Raw genomic sequence first — 15,431 nt, 5'->3', positions numbered from 1 at the left:
TCATCTTTCTCTCTGTCTTTCATTCTCTCCCTTTCTCCTTCTCGCTCTTACTCCCTATCACTCATTCTCTCTGGCCCTGTCTCTCTCCATCACTCTCCCTCGCCCTCTCTTTTCTTTCTCTCTATCAGTCATTTATCTTTCTCTCCATATCACTCTCATTGTCTCTCTCCCTCCTGGTCTGTCTGTCTGTCTCAGCTCAGGCCACGCCCACTGGAGAGAGAACCGGAAGTCCTTCCTCCCACACCGGAAGTGTTTGTCCTGTCCGGACGGAATGTTTTGAAGCGGAGTCAAAGGTGAAGCCGGAGGCTGGGGGAGCGGCGATAGGGGCAGGTAGGGGCGATTCGGGGCTCTGTTCCTCAGGCCGGGTTAGTGATCCGTGGGTTGTCCAGGAGGGAGCTGGTCAGATGCTGCTGATTGATATTTGTCTCCTTTTGGGCTGTAGGTAATGAGATGATACAACAGGAAACCGTGAACTAAATCCTCTGGGTGGAAGTTGTCCAGCAGCAGAGCTACCAGATTCCCAGGGCCCAGGATGACTGCAGGTAAACACAGGAGCAGCTGCACCAAGCAATTGTGCAATGGTCGAGTATTGAAGTAGCTCCAGGTCCCTGGACTTAGTTTATATTGAATATGATTGGAGTGTGTTGAAGCCTAAAATTCTAAAGGAAGTTGGATAATATAGCAGGTTATTCCATTCTACTGCTGCAGACTTGCCAATGAGGTTCTCAGCTGAAAGTGTGTCTGTGAGAATATATTTTAAGAAGTGCTGCATCTTAAGTAAGATTACAACCTGAACACCGTTCTGCTTTGATTTTAATGTGTTCTTTTGAATTGGTGGTTTAGTATGTCCTTCCTTGGTGATTGATACGTTCTTCCAACCTAATTAAAAGCTGAAAATTGCATAATGTAAAGATAGTAGGATTGGTATGAAATATCTCATTCTGTGTGTGTGTGTGTGTGTGTGTATATATATATTTTACATATACACTTATCTATATATTTTTGAAAAAACAGCCTTCAAATTCTGTTCTTTGTATGCATTTGTGTTGCTCCTAGATGAGGATCCTTTTATTGGGTATCAGTAATATTGAAAACAGTAATTTGCATTTAAAATGTAACAGAAATTTGGAATGGAGTTGCTCAAGGTTATGCATGCATAGACACCCAACAATGGGCAACTCTTACATCATTCAATACACAGCTGTTTTTTTTAAAAATAGGTTGCACTGATTCATTCCTGGCTGTCTCTCTTTGCATGATTTTATTAATATTTTAGAGTAGAATGTTGAACCTATTCTCATTTGATACTTTGTGCATGCAAGAATATGGGTATTGTATTCCAAGATCCTGTAGAAGGAAAGCCAGGATAGATGAAACAACTGTATGCATATTTTAAGTTTTGGCCTAAGTGGTGATATGCTCAAGATTTAAGATTGTAAATGCATAATCAAATTACAAGAACCCTAAGGATTTATCACTCAACTTGTTTTTCAATTTGGTTAATCCTATGTTTAGACCTATCTTTCAAACACCTTTTGAAATCTCCTCTGCGTTACTTTTATCATCCTGAAAGGATAGGAACGTAGTGCATCATTCATGGCAGATTTTACATATTCCCTCCTTTTCGTACTTCACATGAAACTGTGGTTTCATCCTTAATTATGTTAAGACTTGATGCTGTTGGTCCCATGCTTCTTTTCGCCCAGGCTAGATTAAAATTTCCTTTTTCTAGTGACTAAGGATTCGATGTAAAATTAATCTAGGTAGTGTGAAACTGCTTTGTCACAATGCAACACAATCCTCACATACCACTAAATTGCCAGTCTTGCTTAGAAAAGAACATGGAATGTTGGTCTGGGACGTGGAAAAATATGATACTGTGCAGTGTGCTTTTATGAAAGAAAGTTTAATCTGTATCTGACTGGCATATTAGACCTTTTCCTGACACCAGAAATAAAATAGTCCATGCCCAGCAGTAGTATCCTTCATTCTGAGTGCAAAATTTAGTGTCATCACTTGCAGTTTTACTGCTGGATGCTTGTAAGCATGCTGAGGTAGGTTGGACTTATGGGTTGAAATGCAACTGCAGTGAATTATTTGCATTTCTGCTCCATTCTCTAAAAATATGAAAATGGGATTAGAATAGTTGGGTGATTTGTCTTTGAGCGGTGCAGACACGATGGGCCTTTTTTTTGTGCTGTATGCCTCTATGATTCTATAAGTGACATTACTTTGGAAACAGTTTTTAACTTTAAAACATATTTTATATGTATTATTAAAATGTGGTACAGTCCTACAACTGGTAAAACTGCACAATATTGGAGTGGATTTCGGCACGGCTAGAAGGTGGATATCACTAACGCTCATGTTAGTGCATGAGTAGTTATTGGAATTGCAATCAGTTGTCAGTAAAGTACCAAAGGAAATGTTAGGACTCCTGTATAAATAATTTTATAAATTTACTTAAGTGAATGGACTTTTTTTATTGGGTGACACTAAGCTTGATGCAGTGGCTGATGCAATTAACCAATTTATGATAATCCAAAGGGACTTGGGCAGCCCAGTCAGTTGGCAGATCAGAATCAAAAGCAGCAAAGACATAAGATGTTATGATGAAGAATTGAGAGTGTAACTAAATTATGTTCTTGACATAACTAACTAGGAAAGAGATCTAGAGATTTTGGTGGATATGTCATTCTATTGGTTCAATCAATGCAGCTTAGGTCAAAGACAAATAAAATGTTGTGATGTATAATAAATGTGTATCAGAGGAGGTGATTGTAAATTTGGTGCTCTGAGTCTGCAAATGGAATTATGTTCATTTTTGGTCTTTGTATTATAGAAAATGAACAATTGATGGGAAGTATCAGAGAACGGTTACAAGGGTAATGTTTGAACTAAGAGGATTGATTAATAAGAAAAAGTCACTTGCCCTTGAATTTTACATTCTACAAAAAAGGAGGATGAGAATTTATTAGGAGCATAGTCTTCGATCATTGCCTAACCTATACTAACTTTGCTAATTGCAAATTTGAACTCTGTATTAGAGGTGTTGTTAGGGGGCTTAGATTTAGAAATACTCCGTATGTTAGTTTTATTTAATTCTTGCTTTCTAGTGTACTTGTTCAGCGTAAATGAAACTCATAGAATCTTACAGCATAGGAAGAAGTCATTCTGCTCATTGTGCTTATGTTAGACTGTGGAAAGGGCTATTTGTCGCACTACCCCACCGTTTTCACTGCCTTGCATTTTTACCTTATCAGCTGTATATCCAATTCTCTTTTGAAAGTTACTGCTGAATTTGCTTCCACCACCCTTTCAGGCAGTGCATTCCTGTTGTAACTTGGGGTAAAAATATTTCCTCTCCTGTCCTCTCTGATTGCTAATTATTTCAAATGTGAGAGATTTGGTTACCAACTCATGTCTGTGGCAACAATTTCTGCATGACTGAGTAGTTTTCCATCATCTCTTTTGCTCCCACTACTTTTTCTTTCTGCTATCGGGAGTATCCTACAAGTTAGTGTAGATGGTCTTTCAGTACTTATCAGAACAAAGAAAATTACAGCACAGGAACAAGCCCTTCAGCCCTCTAAACCTGCACCATCTATACTGCCCGACTGAACTAAAACTCCTTACCCTTCGGGGACTGTTTCCCTCTATTCCCATCCTATTCATCTCCTTGTCCAGACGTCCCTTAAAACTCGCCATTGTATCTGCTTTCACTACCTCCCTGGCAGTGAGTTCCAGGCACCCACCACCCTCTGTGCAAAAAAAAACTTGCCGCGTCCACCTCCTTTAAACCTTGCCCCTTGCACCTTAAATTTATGCCCCCTAGTCATTGACTCTTCCACCCTGGGAAAAAGCTTCTGACATACCACTCTGTCCATGCTCGTCATAATCCTGTAAACTTCTATCGGGCCGCCCCTCAACGTCCGTCATTCCAGTGAGAACAAACTAAGTTTCCCCAACCTCTCCTCATGGCTCATGCCCTCCATACCAGGCAACATCCTGGTAAATCTTTTCTGTATCCTCTCCAAAGCCTCCACATCCTTCTGGTAATGTGGCAACCAGAATTGAACACTATATTCCAAGTGTGGGCTAACTAAGGTTATGTAAAGCTGCAACATGACTTGCCAATTTTTAAACTCAATGCCCCGGCCGATGAAGGCAAGCATGCCATATGCTTTCTTGACTACCTTCTCCACCTGCGTTGTCACTTTCAGTGACCTGGGTGCCTGTACATCCAGATCCCTCTGCCATCAATACTCTTAAGGGTTCTGCCATTTACTGTCTATTTTCTATCTTTATTAGTCCTTCCAAGATGCATTATCTCACATTTGTCCCAATTAAACTCCATCGGCTATCTCTCCGCCCAAGCCTCCAACCGATCTACATCCTGCTGTATCCTCTGATGGTCCTTATCGCTATCCGCAAATCCACCAACCTTTTTGTTGTCCGCAATCCACTAATCAAGCCAGTTACATTTTTATATATATGAACAGCAAAGGTCTCATCACTGATCCCTGAGGAACGCCACTTGTCACAGCCCTCCATTTAGAAACACACCCTTTCACTGCTACCCTCTCTTCTATGACGGAGCCAGTTCTGTATCCAACTTGCCAGCTCACCTCTGATATCATGTGACTTCACCTTTTGCACCATTCTGCCATGAGGGACCTTGTCAAAGGCCTTACTGAAGTCCATATAAACAACATCCACTCCCTTATCAATCATCTTCATCACTTCCTCGAAAAACTCGATCAAGTTAGTGAGACATGACTTTCCTTCACAAAACCATGCTGCCTCTCGTTAACATGCCCACTTATTTCCAAGTGGGAGTAAATCCTGTCTCGAAGAATCCTCTCCAATAATTTCTGTACCATTGACAAGGCTCACCAGCCTGTAATTACCTAGATTATTCTTGCTACCCTTAAACAAAGTAACAACATTGGCTATTCTTCAATCCTCTGGGACTTCCCTTGTAGCCAGTGAGGATACAAAGATTTCTCTCAAGGCCCCAGCAATTTCCTCCCTTGCCTCTTTCAGAATTTTAGGGTATATCCCTTCAGGACCGGGGACTTGTCTACCTTAATGTTTCTCAAGAACCCCAATGCCTCACCCTTTTTGATCTCAATATGATTCAAACTATCTACACACCCTTTCCCAGATTCATCATCCACCAAGTCCTTCTCTTTGGTGAATACTGACGCAAAGTACTCATTTAATACCTGGCTCATTTCCTCTGGCTCCGTGCATTGATTCCCTTCCGCTGTCCTTGAATGGGCCAGCCCTCTGCCTGGCTATCCTCTTGCTCTTTATATATGGCATTTTCCTTAATTCTACTGGCCATTGATTTTTCATGACCTCTTTTAGCCCTCCTTACACCTTGCTTAAGTTTCTTTCTAATTTCCTTGTATTCTACACTTGCTTCGTGTGTCCCAGCCTCCTAGCCTTGACAACTGCTTCCTTTTTCTCTTTGACTAGGCTCACGATGTCTCTCATTGTCCAAGGTTCCCAAAACTTGCCATACTTAACCGTTCATCCTTACAAGAATGTTCCAGTCCTGAATCCATATCAACTTACTCTTGAAAGCCTCCCCCAATTTAGATGTTGATTTGCCCTTGAACATCTGCCCCCGTGCTCCAATAGTCTGCATGCTCTTCAAATGTTCTGACTCTTCTCATCATTCAACAAAATGATTCTGAGAGGTGTTGTAGAATTCATGTTGAAAACCCTTAGAAACTAGAGACATTCCTGTCCTGCACTCCCAACAGTGGATCAGGAATTCAGCGCTGTAGACTTCATTGAGTCTATTGAAAGTTTGCTGTTCAGCTTTGCTCGAGCCCCAGCACTTGCATATTCAAACTTAAAATAAAATCTCCCTCGGCAGTCTTCTGATTGTTTTTTTTTGCCTATTGCGAGTAGCAAGTTACTGGTCAGAAGGAGGAAAACAGTTGAAGTTCTATTCTTTTGAAATAAAAATAGAAAATGCTGGAAATTTTCAGCTGGTCAGGCAGCATCTGTGGGGAGGGAGACTGAGTTAATGTTTCAGGTTGATGACCTTTCCGTTTTGTGTTAGGTTTTTAATTCCAAAGGAACAATTCAGTTTTTAAAGATGATTGTTTCCAATAATTCTACCTAATATGGGACCGAAATCTTTGAATGTGGCTAAGAGGCAGACTTTCTGAATTAAATGACCTGCGTTTACTCATGTAAAGCAATCGTACCCATCTTAAAGATACTCCTGCCTAGTCACACAGAGTTACCAAGCAACTGATGAAGGAAAATCAAGTGTTTAAGGACATGAGGGAAAGTGACATTGAACTGAGGCATGTGTAATAATAAGAGGTATGTAAAAGTGGCATTAAGACAGCAAAGTGGACTGGAATGTGACAAAAGAAGTACAGACTTATTAACATTGCAACTGGCATGCTGTTCACAGCTGTTCAGCTGTGCTAACTTAAGGTAAATAAATCTCCGACTGGATTAGTTCCTTGAGGAAATTGCAAGAATTATGCTACAAATTTTCCAAAAATCACTGAAAACTGGAGAGGTATTAGTGAGTGGATTTCAGAAAGGCAGATGTTCTTGGTTTAAAAAAAATTAGCAGTCCAGTGAGTTTTACAAGCATTGAAGGTAAAGTTATGGGAATCCTTATTAAAGGTAAGGGCTTTAAGATAGAAGTAGAATCCTAAAAAGATGTCTAGTTTGGTTGCTGAAAAACCTGCTGCTTTTCTTTCAGGAAATGGCAACAGCATTGGATTGACAATGGATGGTGATGCACTTAAATTTCCATAATGTCTTTATGGTTCATCTGAAGATGCATCTCCGTGAAAAGAACTAATGATGGTTATATAATTGATAGAACCCAGAGGGTTGTGGTATAAGGAATGATACCAATGGAGTCCCATAGGTTTGGCTTTGGGATTTATTTAATGATTTCTGAAGAATGACCTACAGTTTGGAATCATAAGCACTAAAACTAAATTTGAAGACTGTACAAAGCTAATGAAGATGGCTGTCCCAAAACTGAACATCACAAACTAAAGCAGGGTTTGAGTAACAAACGGCAGATGAAATTCAGTGCTGAGAAATGCAAAGTGAGTCATGTTATTTCAATGGAAAGGAAATAATATACATAGTAAATTAATGAGATCTGGGAGGAATTAACCTAGGAAATGCTGCAAACATGCAGTAGGTCAGGCAGACACGGTAGCACAGTGGTTAGCACTGTTGCTTCACAGCTCCAGGGACCTGGGTTCGATTCCCGGCTCGGGTCTCTGTGTGGAGTTTGCACATTCTCCTCGTGTCTGCGTGCGTTTCCTCCAGGTGCTCCGGTTTCCTCCCACAGTCCAAAGATGTGCGGGTTAGGTTGATTGGCCATGCTAAAAATTCCCCCTTAGTGTCTTGAGATGCGTAGGTTAGAGGGATTAGTGGGTAAAATGTGTAGGGATATGGGAGTAGGGCCTGGGTGGGATTGTGGTTGGTGCAGACTCATTTGTCTGAAAGACCTCTTTCTGCACTTCAGGGTTTCTATGATTGAGGCAGCTACCGTGGGGAAAGAAAGTTAACTTCTCAGGTTGGTGACCTTTTAGTAGAGATCTCGGGATTCTGGATGAGGCTATTGCAATGCTCAGTGGCAGAGTTGAGCAAACCAGATTTTGTGTTGTATTAAAAGTTCAGTGTTTGACCAAAATAGTGTAATAAATCAATGGTGCTAATTTATTAAAGGCTAATATTGTGACGACCACAGTACAAAAATGATATTGCTGCTATTAAAAGGATATAAAAGAGAGTAGCCGAAACTTCCTTGGTGTGGATAAAGGAACAGGATTGTAAAGGGTTATGATGTAAATTAGGTATGTTATTATCGGAAAGGAGGAAGTGAGAGGTGATAAAACTGTCGTTTAGGATTCTAGAGGGCCTGTATAATATAGAGCATGATGAGCTGTTTCTCTTTTCCAAAAGACTGGAATCAGAAGATATGGCCTTGAAGAGGGGTAAATTCAAAATTGCCCTGTGAAAACATTGGGCAAGATTTTCCGGCTGCACTCATCCTAAGGTTGGAAAATCTTGTCCAAGATCAACGGGCCTTTGCAAGGTCCATGACCCATCCGCTACGATTCCTGTGGTGGGTGGGAGGGAAAAATTCAGCTTATTATTTCAGTGAGTGCATATTCAATCTATGCAATAAGCTTCGAGGGAGATGATGAAAGCTCTTTGTATGCAAATTAAAAGTTTATTTCACAACATGTGCTTTATCTCAAAATATGTTATTAGAGATGACGCATGGCTCATATGCTTTGATGGTTAGGTCACTGTAGCAGTCAGAGATGGCTGTTCCTCGGACACCACCCTGAGGAACACGTGTAGTGATATGCTCGGTCTTCAACAACCACAATCATCTTCCTTTGCTCTAGCCATAACAGTGTCAGTCTTTCCTCTTCGATATGGGTACAATGTCTCAAATGCAGTCATCTGAAAACTGGTTGTCCAAAAACTGGATATTTTATCAATCGCAATGCATCAATTTTATTTATTATTAAGCAAGGGAAATAGCTGAATAAGTTGGCTAGGTGCTGTCCTTGGTGGAATGACAAGTCAGGCCAATTATCAGTTTCCAGCACTGGTCCTTTCCCATGCTTAGATTGGTCCAAGCAATCATTGTCCCTACCTGACCTGAGATTGGAAATCAGTCTACTTACCTTATATAGTTTGTTCATGTTTCATTCTGCCTATGTATTATTTCTAACTTTAATAACAGGAAATTTGTTCACTTGATTTATTTGTATCCTATGAATTGAATTAAGCTTCTAATTCTTTTTTTATTTCTCTGAAAACCAGCCAGGTCTGGTTTCCAGCATTGCCTCAGTCCTGAGGGCTGCACTCGTTCAAGTGCTACCTTGATATCTAAAGATTTCACTCTCATTCACCTTGGAATTCAACTCTTATGGGATTTAAGACAGGAATTTAGGGAGCTAGGATGGAAACTGAGAGCCAGGACAAAGCATGTTGTCATTTCTGGTTTGTTGCCGGTGCCACGTGCTAGTGAGTTGAGGAACAGGGAGAGAGTGCAGATAAACTTGTGGCAGCAGGGATGGTATATGAGAGAGGGTTTCATTTTCATGGATAATTGGAGCACGTTCTGGGGAAGGTTGGATCTGTACAAACAAGACGGCTTGCACCTGAACCAGAGGGACACCAATATCCTAGGAGGGAAATTTGTTACGGCTCTTCATTGGAGGGGGGAGGGGGGATTTAAACTAATTTGTCAAGGGGATGGGAAAACGAGCTGTAGTCCAGAAGCCAGTGTTGAGGGTAGTGAGGAAAGTGTCAAGGTCGTAGGAACGTACAGGCAGATTGGATGGTGGGTTGAAGTGTATCTACTTCAATGAAAGGAGCACCTGAAATAAGGTAGGTGAAGTTGGAGCATGGATTGGTACATGGGACTATGATGTTGTGGCCATTATGGAGACATGGTTAGGACAGAGACAGGGAAAGTGGTAACAGAGGTGGAGGAGCAGTATTATTAATCAAGGACAGTTTAATGGCTGCATTTCAAGAGGGATATGCCTATTGAGGTAATATGGGCTAAAGTTAGAAATAGGACAGGAGTGGTCATGTTGTTAGGAGTTTTCTATAGGCCCCCAAATATTAATAGAGATGTGGAGGAGGACATGGCAAAGCAGATTATGGACAGGTGTAGAGGTCACAGGATAGTTATCATGGGTGACTTGAACTTTCCAAATATTGATTGGAACCTTTATAGGTCGAATAGTTCAGATGGGGCACTTTTTGTACAGTGTGTGCAGGAGGAGGGTTTCCTGACACAATATGTGGATAAGCTGATAAGAGGTGAGGCCATATTGGACTTGGTACTGGGTAATGAACCGGGTCAAGTGTTAGATTTGTTTATGGAAGAGCACTTTGGAGATAGTGACTGCAATTTGGTGTCTTTCATTATTGCAATGTAGAGGGATAAGGTCACATGTTAGGGCAAGGTTTATAATTGGGGCGGGGTAATTATGATGTGATTAGGCAAGAATTAGGTAGCATAAGATAGGAACAAAACTGTCAAGTAAAGACACAAATGAAAAGTGGAGCTTGTTCAAGGAACAAATACTGCATGTCCTTGATAGGTACGTCCCTGTCAGGCAGGGAGGAAATGGCCAAGTGAGGGAACCATGGTTCACAAAGGAGGTTGAATGTCTTGTCAAGAGGAAAAAGGAAGCGTATGTAAGGATGAGAAAACAAGGTTCAGTTGGGTTGCTTCAGGGTTACAAGGTAGCAAGGAATGCATTTTAAAAAAGGTCTTTGGAGAACTAAGAGGGGGCATGAGAAGCCCTTGGCAGGTCAGATCGAGGAAAACCCCAAGGCTTTTTACTCTTACGTGAGAAATAAAAGAATGACCAGGGTGAGATTCGGGCCAGTCAAGGATAGTAGTGGGAACTTGTGCATAGAGTCAGAAGAGATAGGTGAGGCGTTGAATGAATACTTTTTTTCAGCGTTCAGTAAGGAGAAGAGCCATGTTTTTGAGGATGAGTGTGATACAAGCTGATAGGATGGAGGAGGTAAATGTTCTGAGGGAAGGTGTGTTTGCAATTTTGAAAATCCTGAGGGTGGATGAGTCCCCTGGGTCAGATGGGATACATCATAGGATACTTTGGGAGGCAAGGGATGAGATTGCAGAGACTTTGGCTTTGATCTTTGGGTCTTCACTGTCCACAGGGATTGTGCCAGAAGACTGGAGAGTGGCAAATGTTATTCCTCTCTTCAAGAAAGGAAATAGGAAGGTCCCTAGTAATTATAGGCCAATTAGTCTTTCTTCGATGGTCGGTAAGTTAATGGAAAATTTCCTGAGGGATGGGATTTATGACCACTTGGAGCGATTCAGTTTAATCCGGGATAGTAAGCACGGATTTGTGAGGGGTAAGTCTTGCTTCACAAATTTGATTGAATTCTTTGAGGAGGTAACTAAGTGTATAGATGAAGGTAGAGCAGTTAATGTCATATATGTGAATTTTAGTAAGGCGTTTGATAAGTTTCCCCATGGTACGCTCATGAAGAAAGTAAGGAGGTGTGGGGTAGAAGGAAATTTGGCCAATTGGATAAGTAACTGGCTATCTCAGAGAAGACAGAGGGTGGTGGTGGAGGAAAAATTTTCACACTGGAGGGCCAGTTATCAACAGTGTACCACAGGGGTCAGTGCTGGGTCCTCTGCTATTTGTGATTTTTATCAATGACTTGGAAGAGGGAGCAGAAGGGTAGGTCAGTAAATTTGCTGATGACACCAAGATTGGTGGAGTAGTGGATGAAGTGGAGGGCTCTGGTAGGCTGCAAAGAGACATTGATAGGATGCAGAGGTGGGCTGAAAAGTGGCAGATGGAGTTTAACCCTGATAAGTGCAAGGTGATTCATTTTGGTAGGACAAACTTGAATGTGGGTTACAGGGTCAATGGCAGGGTTCTGAGGAATGTGGAGGAACAGAGAGATCTTGGGGTTCATATCAACAGATCCCTGAAGGTTGCCACTCAAATGGATAGAACCGTGAAGAAGGCCTATAGTGTGTTAGCGTTTATCAATGGGGATTTAAGTGAGGTTATGCTGCAACTATACAGGACCTTGGTGAGACTACAATTGGAATATTGTGTGCAGTTTTGGTCACCTAACTATAAGAAGGATGTGGAAGCATTGGAGGGAGTGCAGAGGAGATTTACCAGGATGTTGCCTGGTTTGGAGGGTAGATTTTATGAGGAAAGGTTGAGGGAGCTGGGGCTTTTCTCTTTAGAGTGGAGGAGGATGAGAGGTGACTTGATAGAGGTTTATAAGATGATGAGGGGGATTGATAGAGTGGACGTTCAGAGACTATTTCCTCGGGTGGGTGTAGCTGTTACTGGGGCTTAATTATAAGGTTCATGGTGGGAGATATAGGAGGGATGTCTGAGGTATGCTCTTTACTCAGAGTGTGGTTCGGGTGTGGAATGCAGTGCCTGCTGTGATAGTGGAGTCACACATTTTAGGAATTTTCAAGTGGTTATTGGATAGGCACATGGAGCACGCCAGAATGCTAGGGAGTGGGATAGTTTGATCTTGGGTTCAGACATAGCTCAGCACAACATTGAGGGCTGAAGGGCCTGTACTGTGCTGTACTGTTCTATGTTCTTTTGTCCATGTTTGGACCCAGGCTGTAATGACATCTGGAGCCAAACTGTCCTAGTGAAACTCAAATTGGTGGGTAACTGCTGCTTGATTGTTCTGTCAATGACACTTTCCTCACTTTAGAGATCTGGGGAAGGTTTGTGAGGCAATTAATGGCTGGATTAGATTTATCCTGCTGTCTGTGGAAGGATATATCTGGGAAACGTTCCACTTTGTTGGATAGATGTGCTGTATCTGTACCGGAACAGCTTAGTGGGAGGTGCAGTTAGTACTGCAGCGCATAGTCTTTGTGCACAGTATATTCAGCTGTTTCTTGATATTAATTGGGAATTAAATTGGCAGAAGTCAACTGGCATTTATGTGGCGACCATAATGGATAATCTATTCAGCAATTCTAGCTGATAATGGTTGTGAGCATTTCAGACTGTCTCTTGCTTTTGTACTCTTGCTGGTGTAGTAGTATTGTTGTTGGACTGGTAATCCAGAGACTCGGGACCCAGATTTGAGTCCCACTACGGCAGTTGGTAAAATTTGAATTCAATGAAAATCTGGAATTAAGTCGATTCACCATGAAACCATTGTCAATTGTCATAAAAACCTATCTGGTTCACTAATGCCTTTTTAGGGATGGAAATCTGTCACCCATACCTGGTCTGGCATACATGTGATTCCAGATCTACAGCAATGACTTTTAAACTCCCTCTGGGATGAGCAATAAATGCTGGCCCAGCCAGTGATGCTCACACTCCATGAATGGATAAAAGAAACTGAGCTCTTAGTGTTAGGAATGTAAATAGAGGACTCCCTCCTCCTTTTATTATTTTGTCTACCAACATTAATGATTGCAAGTTGCAGAACACTAGAGCTTAATTTGAATTGGTTGTGAGATCGTTTAACATGGTCTGTTGAATGCTGCTTCCAGTGTTCAGTATACATGTAGTTCTGTGTTAGCTTCAGCAGATTGGGACTTCATTTTTAGGTATGCTCGGTGATGCTATTTGCATACTGTTCTACAACCCTTATTGAACCAGGGTTGGCCATCTGGTTCACTGGCAATGTTAAAGTGAGGGACATAAAGGCCATAAAGTTTCAGATTATGGTGGGTATGTTTTTACTGGTGCTGATGGCCCATTGGCATCTCATGTATGTTCAGTTTTAGCTACGAGATCTGTTTTGAATTTACTCCATTCAACATGATGGTTATGCCACATAATATGAAGTGTACTCTGTGTGAAGATATTGCACATTTTCACAGGTATAGTGTGTTATCTCTTTTATAAGTACTTTCATAACATGTGCATCTGTGCCAGGTAACTTGGTAAGGACAAGGCCAAGCTGATTTTCTTGTTTGCAATTAACCTAATGCTATGAGACAATGGGGATCAGAGTCAAAGTTGACTGAGGGTTACACCCTTTTCGACTCTATCAAATGATGGAGAAAGATGACTGCATTCTGTAGGGATGCAAGCCTCATTTTTTTTGTTTCTTATGAAGTTCAATACATTAAGAAGCCAAACTGAAAAAATGATGAATTGTTGGCGTTGGACTGGGGTAGGCACAGTAAGTAGTCTCACAATAGGTTAAAGTCCAACAGGTTTATTTGGTAGCACAAGCTTTTAGAGCGCTGTCTCTTCATCAGGTGAGCATTCCTAATGATGACAGCATTCACCTGACGAAGGAGCAACACTCCGAAAGCTTGTGCTACCAAATAAAACTTTTTGGACTTTAACCTGGTGTTGTGAGACTACTTACTGAAACTGAATGTAGAAAGTGCAGAAGAGAGCGCAAAAGGAAATAAGAGACATATAGTGTATGAGAATAGATTATTAGTTAGCAACCTAAAGAGAAAAGTTTTTTCGGAACACTTGACTAGTGAAAGGAGAGATGGGGCTATTAGGGACTAATCTTAAGGAGGATAATGGCAAGGTTGAGGTAGTAAATAAATAAATTGGACAGGATAAAAATAGATAAAGAGGAGCTACTTTAAAGGTTGGTAGCGCTGTACTTATAAATTTACACAGGAAAGGAAGTATCTAATGATCACTGCATTGATGTTGAGTTCCAATGAAATGTTTAAAATATTAAAGATTTCTTCATTTTTACTTTCCTGTGTGCTTGCTTGCATATAGGTACAAAGCTTTTGAAATAGAGAGCATTTATGTAAAGCAGCCATTCTAGAAGAAGAAATTTGAGGGCAAATACTTCATTGCCATGTGTTTCAGCTTTTCAATTTAGTAAGTTCTATTTCCCTTTTGATGGACAAAATGGAAAAGTATTTTTTTGTAAAAAAGTGCTTTTGCATATATGACATATCTTTGGCGAGGATAGTGCGACATCTTAAAAAAATAGCATTAAAATCTGTAAGGGTATTACAGTGTTGCCTGCACAAAATTCTTGTTGCTTGAAAACACAGTGCATTGAAGTTTAGTTCAACACCAAACTGAGACCTAGATTTTAAAAAACACACCCTGTTAGAAAAAACAGTTCTGGTTGATTTTGGTGATTAGAGGTTTAGTTCACCGTATCAAAGTACATTCTTGAGTGCAGGCTGCTATTTACTGCCAAGCTTTTGGGATCTTGACATTTTAACCAAAATGTGGTCATGGATCATTGAGACAGTCCTGGTCACTTGGGGAAGGAAGCAGTTGAGCAACAGTTTTTTTTATGCTGCATCGAAGTGATGGATGTAATTTGCTGCATATAAGTGATGTGACTGCTGCAGTTGTGTATTTTGTGCTTCAATAAGAAGAATGATATACTTTTCACAAGAATAGTGCACCGCCTAGTTTTCTACCAAGATTAGAAAAGTCTACATGCCATGACGTTCAGTGATTTTAATTTCACATTCTTGCACTTGCAGAAACATTATGTCCAGGATAATAAATACATGTAAGTGCTTTAATCTTAAATTTTGCTGTCTAAGGGTTGGTATAAATCTTTCCAAAATCACACTTTTCTCTTATTCAGGCTCTGTCTTTGCAAGAAAATTGGTTTGCTTTTAGTGGTAATTTGATCATTTGATGCAAGTTCCAAATTGGTCCAATTGCTGAATTACATGGGAAAATGCACCTGGATTGTAACACCTCTTACCTGATGATGAATAATAAATTTGTTCGTCTTAATGGCTGGTTGCGACAACCAGCAGTGCTACTTAGAAGTATTAGGTGTCCCGCCCTCTATTGCAAGTTACTGGATCAGTGAATGGAGCAGAAAGGGGGAATATTTCTCAAACTACTAAAATCAGACCAATTTTCTAGCGAAGATAGAACGTG

General features: G+C 40.9%; 1 protein-coding gene across 3 annotated transcripts in view; it reads left to right on the top strand.

Moving 5' to 3' along the window:
* The first annotated feature begins 251 nt into the window (after positions 1–251).
* efr3a (EFR3 homolog A (S. cerevisiae)) overlaps positions 252–15,431 on the top strand; it is a 182,133-nt gene continuing 166,953 nt past the window's right edge. For all 3 annotated transcript variants that reach the window (XM_080194277.1, XM_080194276.1, XM_080194275.1), the window contains exons 1-2: positions 252–330; positions 443–542. The gene's annotated coding sequence lies outside the window, so the exon portion shown is untranslated. The remainder of the gene's footprint in view (positions 331–442; positions 543–15,431) is intronic.

Source organism: Carcharhinus amblyrhynchos, chromosome 8 (genome assembly GCF_965287045.1).
Source record: "Carcharhinus amblyrhynchos chromosome 8, sCarAmb.v2.hapA, whole genome shotgun sequence".
NCBI classification, from domain to species: Eukaryota; Metazoa; Chordata; class Chondrichthyes; order Carcharhiniformes; family Carcharhinidae; genus Carcharhinus; species Carcharhinus amblyrhynchos.
The sequence above is the reverse complement of the archived record's forward strand: the minus strand, read 5'-3'. Positions and strand labels throughout refer to the sequence as shown.